The 12,270-nt window shown below is 42.2% G+C and overlaps 1 pseudogene; it reads left to right on the forward strand.

Annotated features, from left to right (window-relative positions):
* Positions 1-11,770: 11,770 nt before the first annotated feature.
* Positions 11,771-11,887, forward strand: LOC124560721 (annotated as a pseudogene).
* The last annotated feature ends 383 nt before the right edge of the window (positions 11,888-12,270 follow it).

Raw genomic sequence — 12,270 nt, forward strand, 5'->3', positions numbered from 1 at the left:
CCAACGATGCCATACGCTCATAATCATTTACCTGAGCAACAAAAACTCCATCACAGGAATCTCAGTCCTTCTGCATCTGCCCTAGTCGGCTGTTGGTGTTGCGACTGTCAAGTGGAAACGCGAACGAAACAACCACAGCCAAACCACTACCACGCAGATATCACGAACTAACGAACAGGAACCGCCGAACATTGCAGAAGGTGTTTGTAAAAAGTCGCATGGAATCAGCCAAAGGAATAATTTGTAAGTTTTAGAGTGCTACGAAGAGTTCAGCTAGCACGATAATGGTGTGTAGATAAACAAAAGAATGGGTTTCAGTGCTCGAGTAGCTCATCATGAGCTACACATTTTTGTAGTCGGTACCAAGCAGCGCTTGAGGTGGTGTAAAGAGCAACGCCACTCGGCTGTGGATGATGAGAAACGAGCTATATGGAGTGATGTTTCGCGCTACTCTCTGCGGCAATCCGGTGGAAGAGTTTCGGTTTCGTGAGTGGATGGAGCGCGTTATCAGACATATCAGACATCATGTGTAGTGCCAACAGTGAAGTACGAAGGAAGAGCCGACCATTGTGGCCGAGCGGTTCTAGGCGCTTTAGTCTGGAACCGCGCGACCGCTACGGTCGCAGGTTCGAATCCTGCCTCGGGCATGGTTGTGTGTGATGTCCTTAGGTTAGCTAGGTTTAAGTAGTTCTAAGTTCTAGGAGACTGATGACCTCAGATGTTAAGTCCAATAGTGCTCAGAGCAATTTGAGCCATTTTTGAACGAAAGAGGTGTTTTTATGGTATGGGGTTGTTTTTCGTTGATAGAATGTAGTCCCCTTATTGCTCTTCCGAAAACGTTAAGTGTGAAAGGATATAAACGCATCTTTCAGCATTGTGTATTGTGTACGGTTATAAAGGAGGAGGGTGGACATACCCCACTTTAATGTCCACTAATATGCGTCTGAACACTTTTAATCAGGTAGTATGTGGCCGTGCGGTTCTAGGCGCTACGGTCTGGAACCGAGCGGCAGCTACGGTCGCAGGTTCGAATCCTGCCTCGCCTATGGATGTGTGTGATGTCCTTAGGTTAGTTATGTTTAATTAGTTCTAAGTTCTAGGTGACTGATGACCTTATAACTTAAGTTGCGTAGAGCTCAGAGTCATAATCAGGTAGTATACAGTTTCTGGTGCTTGATAATGCCCTAAAACAGTTAAACAATAAATTCTGTAACAACATTACACAAATTTCGTGTGGTTTTGATTCACAATGTAAACGAATTGTTGTTATTACATTAAAACATTATATATATTTTATTGCAGTTTAGCAGCTTATTGTCATTACAATAAAATAAATTTCTTGTTGTTATTATTATTAAAATCATTTGTGTCACGTTAATGGCTCTTGGCGACAATTTATATTTAAAATATTTTACGGACTACAAGACGTACTTTTCGCTGTGAGAAACTGCCTCCGAAATTCAGGTGCGTCTTTCACTCGAAATTAATATAAAAATGTCCAGTGTATGACTTAAAATTCCTGCCAGTCTTCAAAATGGCCACATATTCGATACCCACGGGAAACCTATTCTCTATATGGCAACAATGGATTCAACTGGTAACAGCATTGCACCGATGCGCCGAACATGAGCTGCGGGGATTCACAGGCCTACTAACATTGTCTCCCTTCACCCCTTCACTCCCCTCCCCCCCATCACAGGTCCATAGCACAAACTACCCCGGCCGCGTCAATGCCAGTGAATTTGTATTGAAAGTGATTTGTGTACTCGGTAACAGTACAATAGTTTTGTTAGTAGCTAACTCTGCCAGGCACTTTATTGTGAATAGCACAGTAATCACTTAGATGTAGATGTAGGTTTGTAATGGAAAAAAATAAAATTTATTCATATGATTCGGGCTATAGATTGAAAGTAATAGCACATACAGAAGAACTTGTTAACAGAGCAGCTGAGCGGCATTTAGGCCCTCCATCAACAGAAAAAAACCATTCCCGATTGGCAAACCCGTAAAGAAGAACTGAAAAAATGGGGAATACTAAAATACGTATAGAGGACTGAACGCAAAATGGCCAATACTATAAGATGACGATTTTCAGGGATTTTAAGGTCAGTTCGGTTTTATAAACTAAGAACTACTTTTTAGTCTGGCTTTCCAATCTAATAATATAATATGGTAAGATTGTTACTTTAAAAAAATGCTCAAAAGTTAACGAGCGACTCATGGTCTGTAAAATACGGTAAGGGGGAGGGGGAAAATCAGTAACAAATTATGCCCAACCAAATCCTCAGTAACTGAACCCTGGATCTGAACGTTGGTGGTCGTAAGTTCGTACACATATCTGTTTCATGTCTTTTTATTTCTCACAACTATACTCAGTCTTGCTGTCCTATCCGTAGCAGCTAGCGGCTTGAAAAGGCAGCTCATACAAAAATGTTCTCATCGTGGTATATTTCGAATAAGCGACACGCCGCAAAAACGAGCATCAAACAAACTGAGAGAAGCCCCTTCCTCCCTTTCCCCCACCCCCCCCCCCCCTTTCCGCCCTGTGTGACGCGCCGCCACTGAATCGCTGCCCTTTGTGCTGGCGGCTTTCCCTCTCATTACACCCCATCCCCACCGCCGCCCTTTGCGGGCCTGACACACTATGGAACATTCCACACGAGTCTTTTGTTCTGGCGCTCAGAGCTGAGTGCTCTGTCAGGGTTGCATGACGATGGCTTAGGCGTGGCCACTCTCACTGGAGTCGCGGGTGGGTCTTTTGCTCGACTAAAACACGAGGACGTGTGACACCGTGTGAGACGTGTGGGACAAATGATGGGGACATGGAGGAATTATTCAAGTGACTTTCCTGTGAGATACAGCGCTCTATGTAATGCATCACTGGTGGCCGAGTCAGACAATACAGTGTTGCCTATGGAAAAGACACGTTTTCAGACTGGAATGCTGTGGAATGGGAAGGAATAGAAGACAGAGTTACTGGAAAATATGGGCTCAGTAGTGGGGATGAGAGAGGAGATGTTCTGCAATAAATTTAAAGTTAGATTGTAGAATCTGTAAGTCTGGAGACATTGCAACAGACTTTCTGAAAAATGTCATCTATACAATCCTGAATATAGGAAGATCAGATAAGTTTGACACCTCACACAACCAAATTCCGACAAGGATAATATGCGGAAGAATAGAAAGGGAAATTGTGGGTCTTTTAGATTACGATCAGTTTGGCTTCAGGAAAGGTGAAGGCACCAGAGAGACAATTACAATATGAGTATAATCTGGTTTTTAAAAGAAAATGGTAGTCAAAAGGTTGAACTGGAGATAGGAAAAATGGTTAGAAACCAACACAAATATCTTTTGGTGTGTGGCCACACCCAAATTTCCGCTGCTTTGACACATTAAATGTTGTAATTAAACTCTAGTTCGAGAACAATATACTACACAAAGGTTTTTCGAGTTGGCAGCCCTGTGAGAAGATATAATTTGCAACGCTCTTATGTTTTCCCTCCTGTATCTTTCGTGTTCGACCGTTGCTTTCCTGATAAAGTTTTCTTTAGTTTCAATCGTTGCTGTTCCGTTATTCTCGAAGTTTATCATGTCTCCTATTATTATGTCTCCAACAAAGTGTTTTGTTACTGGAAAACGTACGTTCTACGGCACGAGGTTTATTCCACCATCAAGTAGATCTTGTAAATACATTGATAAATTGACTGGACGTTAGGTCGACTCCATCAAATGCCTCAAAATAGATGCTCAAACATTTGATACTTGTAAGAGAATTTATCAAGACAGTATATCTGAATGTGGTTCCAAAACTGCTGAACTAAGTGCTTTGTAAAGGTTTCTAATGGGTGTTGCTCTTTGTGCGCCCTGTGGGAAAGTAGAAGATCTTTAAGGCAGTAAAGGTGAGGGCAGCAATCTTAAAATATTTTGTGATTTTTGTGGAGTAAGTAAAACTGAATATTCTTAGGGATCGCACAGAGGAAGAGTTCATCATTCAAATATTAGACTAGCGCATGGGATGAGGTGCATTGTAAAGGGTAGAACAGCACCTGAAATGTTTCGCGGAATCGTCAACTCCAGTACCCAGTCACTTGTCAACAAGTCTGGAAATTTTGGAATTTTGTGGTAAGGTCTTATGGAACCAAACTGCTGACATCATCGGCCCGTAAGCCTACTCACTACTTAATCTAACTTAAACTGGCTTACGCTATGGACAACACACGCACACACACATACCCATGCCCGAGGGAGGACTCGAACCTCCGACGGGAATCAGAGACATGGGTATCGTCAGAAGTGTCACAGCGAAGTGTGACAGGACTGCTTTTATTTTGTATACACACAAATGACGTCATCGACAGGGTGACCAGGAATTTACCCTGTAGTGTACAGGAATGTGTCGGAGTTGAGTCACTGTAGGATTATGCGAGTACGTGATGACTTAGACAAAGTTTCTTGTTGGTGTAATGAATGACAGCTTGCTCAAAATGTAGAAAAACTTAAGTTAATGCCGATGAGTAGGAAAAACAGCCCTGTTGTTGTTGTTGTGGTCTTCAGTCATGAGACTGGTTTGATGCAGCTCTCCATGCTACTCTATCCTGTGCAAGCTTCTTCATCTCCCAGTACCTACTGCAACCTACATCCTTCTGAATCTGCTCAGTGTGTTCATCTCTTGGTCTCCCTCTACGATTTTTACCCTCCACGCTGCCCTCCAATACTAAATTGGGGATCCCTTGATGCCTCAGAACGTGTCCTACCAACCGATCCCTTCTTCTGGTCAAGTTGTGCCACAAACTTCTCTTCTCCCCAATCCTATTCAATACTTCCTCATTAGTTATGTGATCTACCCATCTAATCTTCAGCATTCTTCTGTAGCACCACATTTCGAAAGCTTCTATTCTCTTCTTGTCCAAACTATTTATCGTCCATGTTTCACTTCCATACATGGATACACTCCATACGAATACTTTCAGAAATGACTTCCTGACACTTAAATCAATACTGGATGTTAACAAATTTCTCTTCTTCAGAAACGCTTTCCTTGCCATTGCCAGTCTACATTTTATATCCTCTCTACTTCGACCATCATCAGTTATTTTGTTTCCCAAATAGCAAAACTCCTTTACTACTTTAAGTGCCTCATTTCCTAATCTAATTCCCTCAGCATCACCCAACTTAATTAGACTACATTCCATTATCCTCGTTTTCCTTTTGATGATGTTCATCTTATATCCTCCTTTCAAGACACTGTCCATTCCATTCAACTACTCTTCCAAGTCCTTTGCTGTCTCTGACAGAATTAAAATGTCATCGGCGAACCTCAAAGTTTTTATTTCTTCTCCATGAATTTTAATACCTACTCCGAATTTTTCTTTTGTTTCCTTTACTGCTTGCTCAATATACAGATTGAACAACATCGGGGAGAGGCTACAACCCTGTCTTACTCCCTTCCCAACCACTGCTTCCCTTTCATGTCCCTCGACTCTTATAACTGCCATCTGGTTTCTGTACAAATTGTAAATAGCCTTTCGCTCCCTGTATTTTACCCCTGCCACCTTTAGAATTTGAAAGAGAGTATTCCAGTCAACATTGTCAAAAGGTTTCTCTAAGTCTACAAATGCTAGAAACGTAGATTTGCCTTTCCTTAATCTTTCTTCTAAGATAAGTCGTAAGGTCAGTATTGCCTAATGTGTTCCAGTGTTTCTACGGAATCCAAACTGATCTTCCCCGAGGTTGGCTTCTACTAGTTTTTCCATTCGTCTGAAAAGAATTCGTGTTAGTATTTTGCAGCTGTGACTTATTAAACTGATAGTTCGGTAATTTTCACATCTGTCAACACCTGTTTTCTTTGGGATTGGAATTATTATATTCTTCTTGAAGTCTGAGGGTATTTCGCCTGTTTCATACATCTTGCTCACCACATGGTAGAGTTTTGTCAGGACTGGCTCTCCCACGGCCGTCAGTAGTTCCAGTGGAATATTGTCTATTCCGGGGGCCTTGTTCCGACTCAGGTCTTTCAGTGCTCTGTCAAACTCTTCACGCAGTATCATATCTCCCATTTCATCTTCATCTACATCCTCTTCCATTTCCATAATATTGTCCTCAAGTACATCGCCCTTGTATAGACCCTCTATGTACTCCTTCCACCTTTCTGCTTTCCCTTCTTTGCTTAGAACTGGGTTTTCATCTGAGCTCTTGATATTCATACAAGTCGTTCTCTTATCTCCAAAGGTCTCTTTAATTTTCCTGTAGGCGGTATCTATCTTATCCCTAGTGAGATAGGCCTCTACATCCTTACATTTGTCCTCTAGCCATCCCTGCTTAGCCATTTTGCACTTCCTGTCGATATCATTTTTGAGACGTTTGTATTCCTTTTTGCCTGCTTCACTTACTGCATTTTTATATTTTCTCCTTTCATCAATTAAATTCAGTATTTCTTCTGTTACCCAAGGATTTCTACTAGCCCTCGTCTTTTTACCTACTTGATCCTCTGCTGCCTTCACTACTTCATCCATTAAAGCTACCCATTCTTCTTCTACTGTATTTATTTCCCCCATTCCTGTCAATTGTTCCCTTATGCTCTCCCTGAAACTCTGTACAATCTCTGGTTCTTTCAGTTTATCCAGGTCCCATCTTCTTAAATTCCCACCTTTTTGCAGTTTCTTCAGTTTTAATCTACAGGTCATAACCAATAGATTGTGGTCAGAGTCCACATCCGCCCCTGGAAATGTCTTAAAACAGCCCTGTAACGACCGAATACAGCATTAGTAGGGTGCAGCTCGACACAGTCACTTTGACTAGATATCTAGGTATAACGTTCAAAGCGATATGAAACGGGATGAGCACGTCACGTGGCAGTAGGGAAGGGGAATAGTCGATTTCGTTTTACTAGAGAATTTGGAGACAGTTCGGCTCATTCATAAAGGAGACAGTAGACGGCGTGTAAGACGCTAGCGCGAGCCATTCTTGGATGCTGTTCGAATGTTTGGATCCCCGTCAGGTAAGAGTAAAGGATGACATCAAACCAACCCAGAAGCTTGCTGCTAGATTTGTTACCGGTAGGTACGGTCAACACGCAAGTGTGATCCGTAAGCTCAAATGGAAATTCCTGGAGGGAAGACGATGCTCTTTCTGCAAGACACACAGAAATACAGAGAAGGGAACCGCAAACATAGTCGCTCAGATGACTGACTCAAGTCACATCCAGTAGAGACGACAGGGTATATTTAATTCGCGTTACTCCAGGAACGCCGAACGGTCCTCGCATTCTTTGCCTTTATGTCTGTACTTGTACCACGGACCACCATACCCGCTACTGGGGTGCCAGTTGAGACTGTTCGCTCAAGGTTAGGTGTTACGCCATCGTCCGCCGCCGATACGTACAATGACGTAAGTGATTTATTTTGCAGTAAATTCTACCATTGTCACGAACAAAATATTTTTTTATTCCAATAAAATTGGTTACTTTCAATAAAGCTATAAATAATTTTCAATAGGGAGTCATTTAGCACCCACCAAAACGGTCATAATGCGATAACCAATAATGTGTTTTGATATTGTACAGCAGAGTGTTGTCATCGATACACTACATGATCAAAAGTATCCGCACACCTGTATATAATGGGGAACTGACCACTAGACGTTACGAGAGACAGACTCGCCAATATAAAATAAGGGAAGGAGTACTGTGTTATAAGTAGAGAAGCAGTAAGAGGAGAATGGGTTGGTCACGAGAGCTCACTTTGAACTTGTGGTTGTCATCGGGTGTCACCTGGGTAACAAATAGATCAGGCAAACCTGCCATAGGTGGTCGATGGTTGTAAAAATTTAGAGAGGCATTTGAGGACTACTGCAGAATGGTTCTACTGCTGCCAACGTAGCTTTCGTGTAAGGACCACGAAGACAAGATGTGAGAAATTAGGGGTCTTACGGAGGCTTTTAGGCAGTCGTTTTTCTCTGTCTCTATTAGCGAGTGAAACAGGAAAGGAAATGACTAGTAGTGGTACGAGATACCCTCCACCGTGCACAGCAGGGTGTTTTTTCGGAGTATGTATGTAGATGTAGATTTAGAGTTAAGAAAGTACACAGCCTTAACCAAGTGAGTGCTGCGTCTGCGCCAAAACCAGTGGGAGAGATGTGGTGTGCAATGAAGGCGACACTGACGTAGCTGCAGCATTTGATGGGCCATGGCAGAAGCGTTGTCACCTGTCATTGGATGCCGATGTCACAGCAACACCCCTAGGAAATGGAAGGGTGCTGGACAGCGAATGTTTGGCAAAATCCTGCAAAGGCTCCAAAGAAACTCAGCAGGATCATGTTGTACTCCGAATGTTTCTAGGTACACGTGTGATGGCATCATATGGAGTTCTCAGAAACTTTTTTAAGGTCGGAATGGAATTATTGTATACATTACGAGAAGTAGGTTGTATATGGAGACTCGAAAGGGTCTGAAAATGTATTGGAAAATATGTGTTGTGAAAAAAACTGAAAAAATTTGGAGAGCTAGAATACGTTGAAAAGTGAAAAAGAGGCTGGGAAAATGTTTACGTGAAAAGAAAAGAAGGATACTAAAGGGAAAGAGCTCAGTGATGCAGACCTGTACGTCGTTGTTGTCATCTCGCTAAAGAAGTGGTGGAGAAGCTACAGTCCTATTATGGTTAAGCCATAAGAAGGAATGAAGGTGGTGTAGAGGTCATGAGGAAATGAATCTGCGCTAGCTTCTTCCATAAAGCTTTTACGGATGATAATCCACAGCACAGGCCTTGTGACACAGGTGTAGACTCATGGTGTGGACACAGGAACGGACTCGCAACTGGCGAAATTTGTGTTCACCGACACTCGCTGCCTTCTGTAGGGTTAGAAGCAGTTAAAGATTAAACATTTTTGGCAGGTGACTATTAACGGTCATCAAGTAATGTATAAAATGCATGTTTGACCATCAGCTGCTTTTTTTATTTATTTTAAACGTGAATATCAACAGGTTTCAGCCACAGACCATCTTAACGGATTAGCGTTAAAAACACCTTAAGCCACACAAGCTGCGACATTGTAGCGAATAAAACAGCGACCCGTATATACAGTAAGATTCCTTTAATTTACGTCTATGGTCACAAATTTTGTTGTTAACAGATTACCGGTTATGATAATATTAAACACTAATTTGTTCTGAACGGTCAAGGACTCATTGAATCACACTTGCTACTAGAAAACGTAAGCGTGTACAAATCCTAAAACTTGCACTGTGAGTAATGTCACCTACATCGAATGTCCGTCACCGAAAGTACTTGAGCCGCGTTAAGTATGGAACGTATTTTATTCTCTCTCTCTCTCACTCTCTCTCTCTCTCTCTCTCTCTCTCTCTCTCTCTCTCTCTCTCTCTCCTTCTCTCTCACTATCTTCTACCTAGGCCTGGAATTGTTCCACTATGGAATTCTTTGAAAAATAACTCTAGTTTGTGCCCGAATCAGTTTTCGCATTTCTAATGCAAATATAACAACTTCAACATTGAAGCATATGAAGTGCGTTGCCCCCAGAGTGCTACCTCAGCGCGATCCTTCCTGTCTCCATTCCTGCCTTGGCACGCTTGGTGCCCTCGTCATCTGTGTCAGGTGACCGAAGAAATCCTTACCTGTAAGCAATGCGAAGCATGTCGGGTACGGAACAAATCGTGAGTTTGTCGAAGCTTGCATTTTACTTGTAGCCAAATCATCACTGTTCGCATAACAAATACCAAGTTGCACTGATTATTTTATGATACAGCTTCGGCTGGTAATGAATTCTCAGCTGCTGCTGAAATTATACTCTCAATTAAAGCAGTATGAGGGCAGGTTGGTTGGTTGGTTGATTTGGGGGAGGGACCAAACAGCGAGGCAATCGATCCCCTCGGTTTAGGGAAGGAAATTGTCTGTACCCTTTCAAAGGAACCATCCCGACATTTGCCTGAAGCGATTTAGGGAAAACACGGAAAACCTAAATCAAGATGGCCGGACGCGTAGAGCGGGTCCTTCTCTGTATATTCACTCTTCAGTTCGACATATTATTCCCAGAGATGAATGACTTGTCGTGGATCTTGGCAGTGTAAGTCTGTATTTTGGCTGATGAAGAAAAGACCCACCTCGAAAGGCGCCTTATCGTCATTTTGGCAAGGGGTTTTTCCTCCGTGTTAAGAGGAAGGAGTCACTGTGTGGCATGACAAGAGGATATGGAGCGGAGGCAAAGTTTGATAGCCGAAAGAAGGAGCATGTGTGACTGCGTCCTGTGTAAAATTAGCTGGAGCGTCATCTTGGAGCAAGACTTCGTCCTGATAGCTACCCGTAACCTCGTCAGCAGATTTCGTTAGCGTCCTCCAGTAACAGTTTGCCGCTTACGAGCATAATGTGTTAGCACTATAACATGGTAGTCGCAAAAAATGCTAGGTGCTACCTTTTCCAACAAACGTTGGTATTTACATTTTCGGACGGCGAATCCATACATTTCCAAAGCTTTCTTTACTAATTTATCTCTTGGTGACAGTGATACACCCACCATCCGTCAACGATTATTCGGTGGCTAAAGAAGTCATGTGGATTTGTACCGATACTGTACAGTGTACATAAGGTTATATTGTGACACGTGTACCTAGGATTTCGCTATTATTGCAAACCCAACTTCGAATCCGGAAATCAGTGCTTACCGACAGAGCGCAGATAGTTATAACCTGATTACTTAGCCATCATTTAAAATGCTGGAATTTAGTTTAAATGAATTTAGATTTCAGAATGAGACGGTCACCAGATCTAAAAATGAGCAAAAATTAATTTTAGTAAATGACTGTAATGACTTTGAAACAACGCGAAATCGTGTGTGCAAGACAAGGCAGCAACTTTACAAAATGCACATGCGCTAGCCTACATGTAATAGACGTGACGTGAACACAAAAGACGTTAATTTGGACTTTAAAAGTGCTAGTTTCCAAAATCATCACTAATAATAATTAATGACGAGCAACGCTTTATAAAAACTGTACTGTATTATGTAAATCACGGTAAACGCTATCTGTTTGAAAAAATGCCTAAACGTGACAAATTAATTATTATCATTTACTTATTTCTCTGCAATTGATTCCTTGTCAGATTAATACAGTAAAACCTTTCATTCACGGAAACGACTGCATTCAATACAAATGTTACGCAGACGTAAGCACAGTGTCGTTTACAAAAGTACATCATAAGTTCCTAAAACTACTTTGACTACAAGAAATGCAACACGCTTTTGTCATAGAAAATGAATTCAATTAAATCATTTTTAATTTAAGTTGATCATCACCATTAGTAGTGCAATACTGTCCGAAACACTATAGTTACTACTTTTGGACACAATAACTACTTGATTATCAGTCGTAAATTCAACTAGGTTTTGATATCGTTTGACAGTTTGTTTCAGTTGTGACTTTCTCGGAATTTGTGGTAATAGGATAGAACGATAGAACGCTGCTAATGGCTAAAGACTCAGGACAAGTTTGTCCTGACTGACAGCGTTATAATGCTCCAAATTGTTAGGAAGACGCTGGTATGCCTATTACACAGCTACAAAAGTACTGAGTCAGACTTATTTAGTGATGCGTTGCTTGTGGTGCGAAGTAATGGTTATTATGAGATCTATTATTAGTAACAGGTTCTTCTTGAATATCTAGCAGCTTGAATAAATATTGGGCCACTCAGTATTCTTCTTTACTTCCAATATCTCCTTGCAATCATATACTGTGTCAATATACTTGCTCGCCTACTTATAATTTGGCAACGGCCTTGCCGCAGTGGGTACACCGGTTCCCGTCAGATCACCGAAGTTAAGCACTGTCGGGCATGGCCGGCACTTGGGTGGGTGACCATCCGGCCGCCATGCGTTGTTGCCATTTTTCGGGGTGCACTCAGCCTCGTGATGCCAATTGAGGAGCTACTCGACCGAATAGTAGCGGCTCCAGTCAAAGAAAACCGTCATAACGACCGGGAGAGCGGTGTGCTGACCACACGCCCTTCCTATCCGCATCCTCAGCTGAGGATGACACGGCGGTCGGATGGTCCCGGTGGGCCACCTGTGGCCTGAAGACGGAGTGCTACTTATAATTTGCCTGGTCATATATTACAAAATTTTCAGTGCAAACACTTCGTGTTATTGTTACATGAAATATATTATCTACGTTTTATACAAGGAGACTTCCCTGACATGACCAGATTGTTTCATACTGGACTCCCATTCGGGAGGACGACGGTTCAATCCCGCGTCCGGCCATCCTGA

Source organism: Schistocerca americana, chromosome 1, assembly GCF_021461395.2.
Source record: "Schistocerca americana isolate TAMUIC-IGC-003095 chromosome 1, iqSchAmer2.1, whole genome shotgun sequence".
NCBI lineage: Eukaryota > Metazoa > Arthropoda > Insecta > Orthoptera > Acrididae > Schistocerca > Schistocerca americana.